Source organism: Magnolia sinica, unplaced genomic scaffold, assembly GCF_029962835.1.
Source record: "Magnolia sinica isolate HGM2019 unplaced genomic scaffold, MsV1 ctg293, whole genome shotgun sequence".
Lineage (NCBI taxonomy): Eukaryota > Viridiplantae > Streptophyta > Magnoliopsida > Magnoliales > Magnoliaceae > Magnolia > Magnolia sinica.
The window spans coordinates 568,751-576,478 of record NW_026682804.1 but is presented as its reverse complement, the minus strand read 5'-3'; positions in this window follow the sequence as shown (position 1 = coordinate 576,478).

Here is a 7,728-nt window from a genome sequence, read left to right as displayed (position 1 = left end):
AAAGGACGGTCTATGGCCGTCCTCTGAAGGCTCATCAGAGACGGTCCATGATAGTCCTTTTAAAGGACGATCTATGACCGTCCTTTTAAAGGACGGTCCATGGCCGTCCTTTTAAGACTCATCAGAGACAGTCCATGACCGTCCTTTTTTCGTCAATAAGAATGACGGTTTTCGACCGTCCTTTAAGTAATACGACACGTCAAAATTTGACGGCCCATGCGACGGTCTATGACCATCCTTTTTGGTCATTTGAGACGGTTTTGAACCGTCCTTTTTTCACAATTTTGGCGTAGTGTTCTCAACAGCCTAGGCAAAATAGTAGACTTTTAACCTCAATTCTTTTCTAACCAAGGGGAAAAAGTAGACTTTTAGCCCCGGTTTCCTAATAATCAAGGCTAAAAGGTGAACTTTTAATCTTGGTTTCTTATTAACTAAGGAAAAATAGTGTACTTTTACCCGTAGTTGCTCACCGAGACAAAATTGTAAACTTTTAGTTCTGGTTTCTCACCGAATAAAGCGAAATGGTAGACTTTTAACTTCAGTTTCTCAACAATAAAGGTAAAATAGCGAACTTTTAGTCTCAGTTACTTTGCAACCAATGTGAAAAATTAAATTTTTAGCTTCCATTTTTTAACAACTTAAGCTAAAAAGTGAACTTTTAACTCCAATTTCTTACTAATTGAAGCAAAATGGTAGACTCTTATCCTCATCAAGACGAAAAAAAACTTTTAGCCTCAACTCCTTAGCAATCAAGGCGAAAAAAAACAAATTAGCCTCAATTTTCTGAATTAAGGGTATAAAATTATGGCTAAAGGGCAACTTTCTGGAATTGCTATGTACACCGTGCAGGCAGCAAAAATGATAGAAAGACCATGATGAGAGCTGTACATCACGAATTTCCTATCATATAAAATCAATGTACTATGAAATCAGCCACATCAGCTTTCTGGACTGTCATGAAGTTGTAAAACAAACAAACGGATGTGGGCAGGGTTATCATAATTCTACACATTGGATGCCAATTCATCCGTTTCTTCACCAAGGCATGCTTAAAATGCGATATACCTGATGTAAGTTTCAGATCATGCACAAATAAAGGGATGTGGACTGCGTCCTACCCCGCCATCTCTAGCAGCTTTGTGGGTGGGCCCGCTGTGATGTATCAGTTTATCTATCCTGTTCATCTCTTTTCTAGTATCATTTTAAGGTATGAGCACAAAAATTGTGGTAGATCCAACGCTCAAGTGGACCACACCATAGATAACTCTTGCATTTAATGATTAATGATATATGCATTTAATACAACCCAAGCTTATTATTTGGAACACATTTTGCCTACTTCCCACCGTGAATGGGCAGTTATGTGGTGGGCCCACTGTGATGTATCAGTATATCCATGCCGTCCATCCCTTCTCTAAGATCATCAGATCAACCGCTCTCAAGTGTACCACACCAAATGATATTAAATGCAAGTTGCATTAAATGCAAGAGCCATATATGGTGTGGTTCACTTGAGCTTTGAATCAATCTAATTTTTGTGCTCATAGCTTAAATTGATACGAGAAAAGAGATGAACCGCATAGATAAACTGGTATATCATGGTGGGCCTGCCCATGGAACTGCCCGTCCGTGGCTAGATTAGGCGGGGTTGGACGCACTACGCGGGAGTAACACGCATCCAAAATCAATATAAGAAAGTACGCTTACAGGACATGACAACGTAAACCGCCGCTTGAAGGCCGGGAGGGGATTAGGTGTTACCCGGGTAACACGTTGGTGGGTTTTTCAGTTACTATGGGGCCCGCATGGATGTATGTTTTGGATATCCACACCGTCTATCAATATTTTCAGATCATTTTAGAGCACAGAATAAAAAATGAAGCAGATCCAAATCTCAAGTGGACCACGTCAAATAAAAGATTGATAAGTGAATGCCTACCATTAAAAACTTCATAGACCCAACGTAATGTTTATTTTCCATCCAACCTTTTGATAAGGTTACACAGATATTGATGAAAGGAAAACACAAATATCAACCTGATCAAAAACTTCTCTGAACCGAAGAAGTTTTTAATGGTGTAGATTACAATCCCTACTTGTGGCTCACTTGAGATTTGGATTGGCTTCATTTTTATAAATATACCATAAAATGGTCTGAAAATACTGATTGACGGCATGGATATACAACAAAAAATATAAAGGTGGCCCCCACAGCTAGGGAAACGCCCACTCGTGTGTTACCCTGTTAACACTAAATCCCCTACCAAAAGGCCGACTATCTTCTACGGTCTCCGGGTCTAGGCACCGCAGGCCACGAGTCAAGCCTTATTATTATAGGAAAAAAAAAAAAAAGTGTTAACAAGCAGGTCACGAGTCGAGTCAAGAGGGTGTGTTAATTATTATTATTAAAAAATAAAAAATAAAAGTGTTAACAAGCAGGTGAATTTATTATATGCTAAATGCGGATTGGCCAGGGACCCTCCCACTAGCCAATGGGTAATGGTCGGTGCCCTGTGGGCCCCACAATGATGTATTTGTATCATCCATAACGTCCATCCATTTTTATTTTTTAAATCATTTTATGGTACTATTTAAAAAATCAGATGAGTCCAAACATCAAGTGGACCACATTGCAGAGATAGTCTTGATTGAATGGCTACCATTAATTAAAAAATTCTTGAGACTACAAAAGTTTTGGATCAAGCTTATATATGTCTTTTCCCTTCATCCAAGACTGTATGACCTAATCAACAGGTTGGATGTCAAATAAGCATTGCGGTAGGCCTGAGGAGATTTTTAATGGTGGACATTCAATTACTATTGTTTTCCATGATGTGGTCCACCTGAGATTTATAACTGTCTATTTTTTGGATCAAGCCATAAAATGATATGGAAAGATGGACAAATGGTATAGATATATCGTGGTTAAGCTGCTTCAACCAGGTTTTTTTTTTTTTTTTTTTTAATTACATACCTACTCACACCCGTACACTCACACTAGTGGTTTTTATATCACAATGGCTGTCGTTGAGGCATAAGCAACCACCCAACGAGTAGCTTTTCACAAAAGAGTGAATTAGGTGTGACCCTAAGATTAAATGTGGCCCTTATTGTAGATTAATTATATATGGATAAAGTGCGGCACCTATTATGGGGCTTACCTGGATGTATCTATGCAGGCTATCTGTAATTCTAGAACCTTTTAGTGCATTATCCCAAGAATGAAGCAGATTCTATTGGTAAGGTTGGGAAAGCCAGAATGAAGTTTTATATATATATATATATATATATATATATATATTTGTGTGTGAAATGGTTTGCCGCCGGCCTAATGGGAACTTCCCATGAGGTCAAGTTGTGTGCCCACCGTGAATAGTGTTGAATATCTACTCTAACAGTCAGATGCACCATTCCATAGTAGGCTTCGGGCTTAAAATTAATTCAATCCACAACTTTGTGGGCCACACCATATACAAAAGTAGTTGAGAGGAGTTACCCTCCCATTAAAACATTCATAATCATTTGTTGGGCCCGCGGATATGTGGTTTACAAATCTAACCAATCCATTATGTGTGTCCCACTTGAATGAGGACATGTCAAGTTTCAGATGCATCCAAATTTTAGGTAGGCCCCACCAAGTGCTTTTATATGTTTTAAACATGTCTTCACATGATTTTAAATGGTATGGCCCACTTGAGTTCCGTACACGGCTAACCCATCAAATGCACGGTTTTGATGTTCAACACACATCACGGTGGAGCCCACACAACTCGACCATATAGAACCATTTCCCATATATATATATATATATATATATATATATATATATATATATATATATATATATATATAGATATATGGGAAAAGGTACTATACGCTCGACCCTATTACACCTTCCATAAGGTCGAAAACTGGCAGCACATTATTGGTTGAATAATAAAAATTTTAAACAACGGGGAGATTTTATAGGAAACCGAAGAAACACGGCATGGATTAGATACTAAAATAGCTAGAAATGTTATTGAAGTGACATCACCAAGTTCCATTGGCCCCACCATGATGTATGTTTTATATCCACCCCTTCCATCCATTTGGAGAGATCATTTTAGGACAATATGCAAAGAATGAATTAAATCCAAAGCTCAAGTGCACCCAACATAGAAAATAGTGGGGATAGTGAGGCCCACCATTGAAAACTTCTAAAGGCCACGAAAGTTTTAGATCATGCTGATATTTGTGTTTTCTCTTATTTCATGTCTTTTTTAACTTTTGAACAAGTTGGATTTCAAATAAACATTATGGTGGGCCTTGTGATGGTTTCAATGTTGGGAATCACTTTCCCCACTGTTTTCTCTGGTAGGTCCACTACAGATTTGTATCTACCTCATTCTTTGACGCATGCCCTAAAATGATATTACAAAATGGATGGACGGTGTGGATACAACACATACATCATAGTGGGGCTCACAGAACTTGGTGATGTAGCTTCAGTAGCCAACTCGCCACTCAACTATGCATACATCTACTTCCAGATTAAAAGGGGAGGCGAATTGGCTGGTGTACCTCACCCAGCTGTATAGCTGCTTTATTAACATTAGCAAGTTTTTTTTGTCTAATCATGATGTATGTATTATATATATCCAAACCGTCCATCCATTTGGTGAGCTCATTTTAAGGCTTCGGACTAAAAATAAGACAGATCTAACTATCAATTGGACCACACTGCAAAAAGCAGTGTGAGATTGCACGTCTACCATTGAAACCCTTTTTGGGTCACAGAAGTTTTAGATCAATATGAAAAAAAAATTTCCTCTTCATTCAGGTCTTTTTGACCTTATGAACAGATTGGATAGAAAATAAACGTTATAGTAGGCCCTACAAATTTTTCAACGGTGAAAATCATTATCTCCGCTGCTATTTGTGGTGTGGTCCAAATGATCTTTGGATATTATTCATTTTTTGAATAATGCTCTAAAATGATCTCTAAAAATAGATGAACCGTGTAGATATAATAAATACATCAATATGGGCCCATGTAACTTTGATCTCCTTTAAACCGCTCATACAACTCGGAGCCAGAGGAGCATCAGTGCTCGTCTCGCACGACACGTACCTATAGCAGCTATATGGCTGGTGTGAGGTACACTAGTCAATCCCAATCCGCTTCCATTAGAATGCGGATTGCATCCTACCACCTCCCGGACGAAATCGGATTGCGTACTGAGTTACTCGGTACGCTCTTATCGTACTGAGTAAACTCTATTGGGCCCACTGTGAATTCACATGGTTTATCCACGTCGTCGATCCATTTTTCCAGATCATTTAAGGGGTTGAGCTCAAAATTGAAGTATAAAAAAAGCTCAAGTAGACTATACCACAAGAAATAGTGGAAGTATTGATTTCCATCGTTGAAACCTTTCTAAGGCCCTAGTGATGTTTATTTGTCATCCAAACTTGTCATAAGATCACACGGAATGGATGAAGGGAAATCACAAATATCAGCTTGATCTAAAACTTCTATGGCCCCCAAGAACTTTTCAATGGTAGACTTCAATTCACACCATTTCGGGTGGTGTGGTCCACTTGAGATTTGGATATGCTTAATATTTGGGTTAAAGTCATAAATTTATATGATAAAACAGATGGACGGAGTTGATACAATGCATGAATGATGGTGGGCCCCACAGTGTTTACTCAGTATGCTTAGCATATTGAGTTACTCAGTACGCAATCCCTTTCCCTCCTAGACGGTAATCCATCCGGGCAGGTCTCTGTGGGGCCCAACTTGATGTAAGTGTTTTATATCCACGCCATTCAATGATTTTCTCATATCATTTTAATATGTGAATTAAAAAATGAGGCAAGTCCAAGGCTTAAGTGGACCACAAGGTGGGGATTGAACGTCCACCATTAAAAACATCTTACGAGCTGGAGAAGTTCCGGATCAAGCTGATATTTATGTTTTCATTTCATCCACGTCTACATGACCTTATGAATAAGTTGGATGGTAAAAATTCAATAACAACTTATTTTTTCCTACAAAACCATTACAGTGCGCCCTAGGAGTTTGTAACGGTAGAAATTCAATAACAACTGTTTTCCCATGGTGTGGTCCATCTGAGATTTAGATATAACTTATTTTTGGTGTAAATCCCTTAAATTATATTTCAAAATGGATGGACGGCATGGATAGAAAATATACATCATGGTGGGGCCCATGGAACTTGGTGATGTCACTTCAATAACGTTTCTAGCTATTTTAGTATCTAATCCACACCATGTTTCTTCGGTTTCCTATAAAATCTCCCGTTGTTTAAAATTTTTACCATTCGATGAATAATGTGCTGCCAGCTCTCGACCTTATGGAAGGTATAATATGGTCGAGCGTATAGTACATTTTCCATATATATGCACGAAAACGCTCACCTGCGAACCAATTCGCACCTATTACATACGAACTTTTTTGAGAACCCATCATATGTGATGTGGATCCAAAATCTGGACCGTTCATGCGAAGCAGCACCTCGTGAAACCTCCCAGGACCAAGTTTTACTTTGATCTAGAACTTTGATAGGCCATGAAAAATTAAAACAGTTTCCTCCCTTGATTTGCATTTCTCTTTGCTATGGCCCAACAGATTTTTAGATCATGGTGAAAATTTCTCACACTAGGTTTCATGGGATTCCACATCACATGGACCATTCAGATTAGACACCCATGACACGTGTGCAAAGGTGCGCACATGCATAGGTTCACAGGGGAGCATGACTCTCTATATATATTTTTATTTTTTTTTACACATGCACACACACCCCACACACTCACACCAGTGGAATTTCACCACCTATGGATACTCGAAAATTTGCATTTCATATGGAGAAATGCTCACCTGCCACCAGTTCGCACAGAACTGGTGCGAACTTTTTTTAGAACCCATCATATGTGATGTGAATCCAAAATTTGATTGGTCCATGTGAAGCAGCACCTCATGAAACCCCCCAGGCCTAAGTTTTACTTTGATCCAAAACTTTGGTGGGCCATAAAAAATGAAAATAATTTCCTCCCTTGATTTGCATTTCTCTTTGCTATAGCCCACCAGAATTTTTGATCAGGGTGAAAATTTATCCCTTGCGGTTTCATGAGATTCCGCATCACATGGACCGTTCAAATTAGACACCCATGACATGTGTTTAAAGGTGCGCATGTGCATAGGTGCGCACGTGAGCATGTGTGTGTGTGTGTGTATATTGATCAGAGATTTTGCGATAACACTCTAAAATGATCGGGGAAAAAAAGATGAACGGCGTGGATACACAGTACATACATCAAGATAGGCCCCACGGTAAGGCCCACACCGTTTTGGGTGACTCCGTGTTTTACACGTCCGGATCCTCTGTTTGCCAATTAGATACGACCGCAATTTTGCTAGTTGACGGAAACAGAGCATCCGTATTCGTTTTACACGTATCAGCCGTCGCCACAGCGAGTCGTTTTGGCACTAACCTCACACGTTATGAAACACATGCGTGCATGGTGAATTCTTAGTCGCACGACGGATGCAGTACCAACTCCCTTGATAAATATACATAGGTTACAGCACAAAACACACCACCGCGCGCAACATATTGCCCTTTGTTTTTGTTTCTTTTTCTGTAACCCTCCCATCCTAACAATTAAGAGGATGGAGCTTGGACATTTACGTTCAAGGCCATTTTGGTCATTATTCCT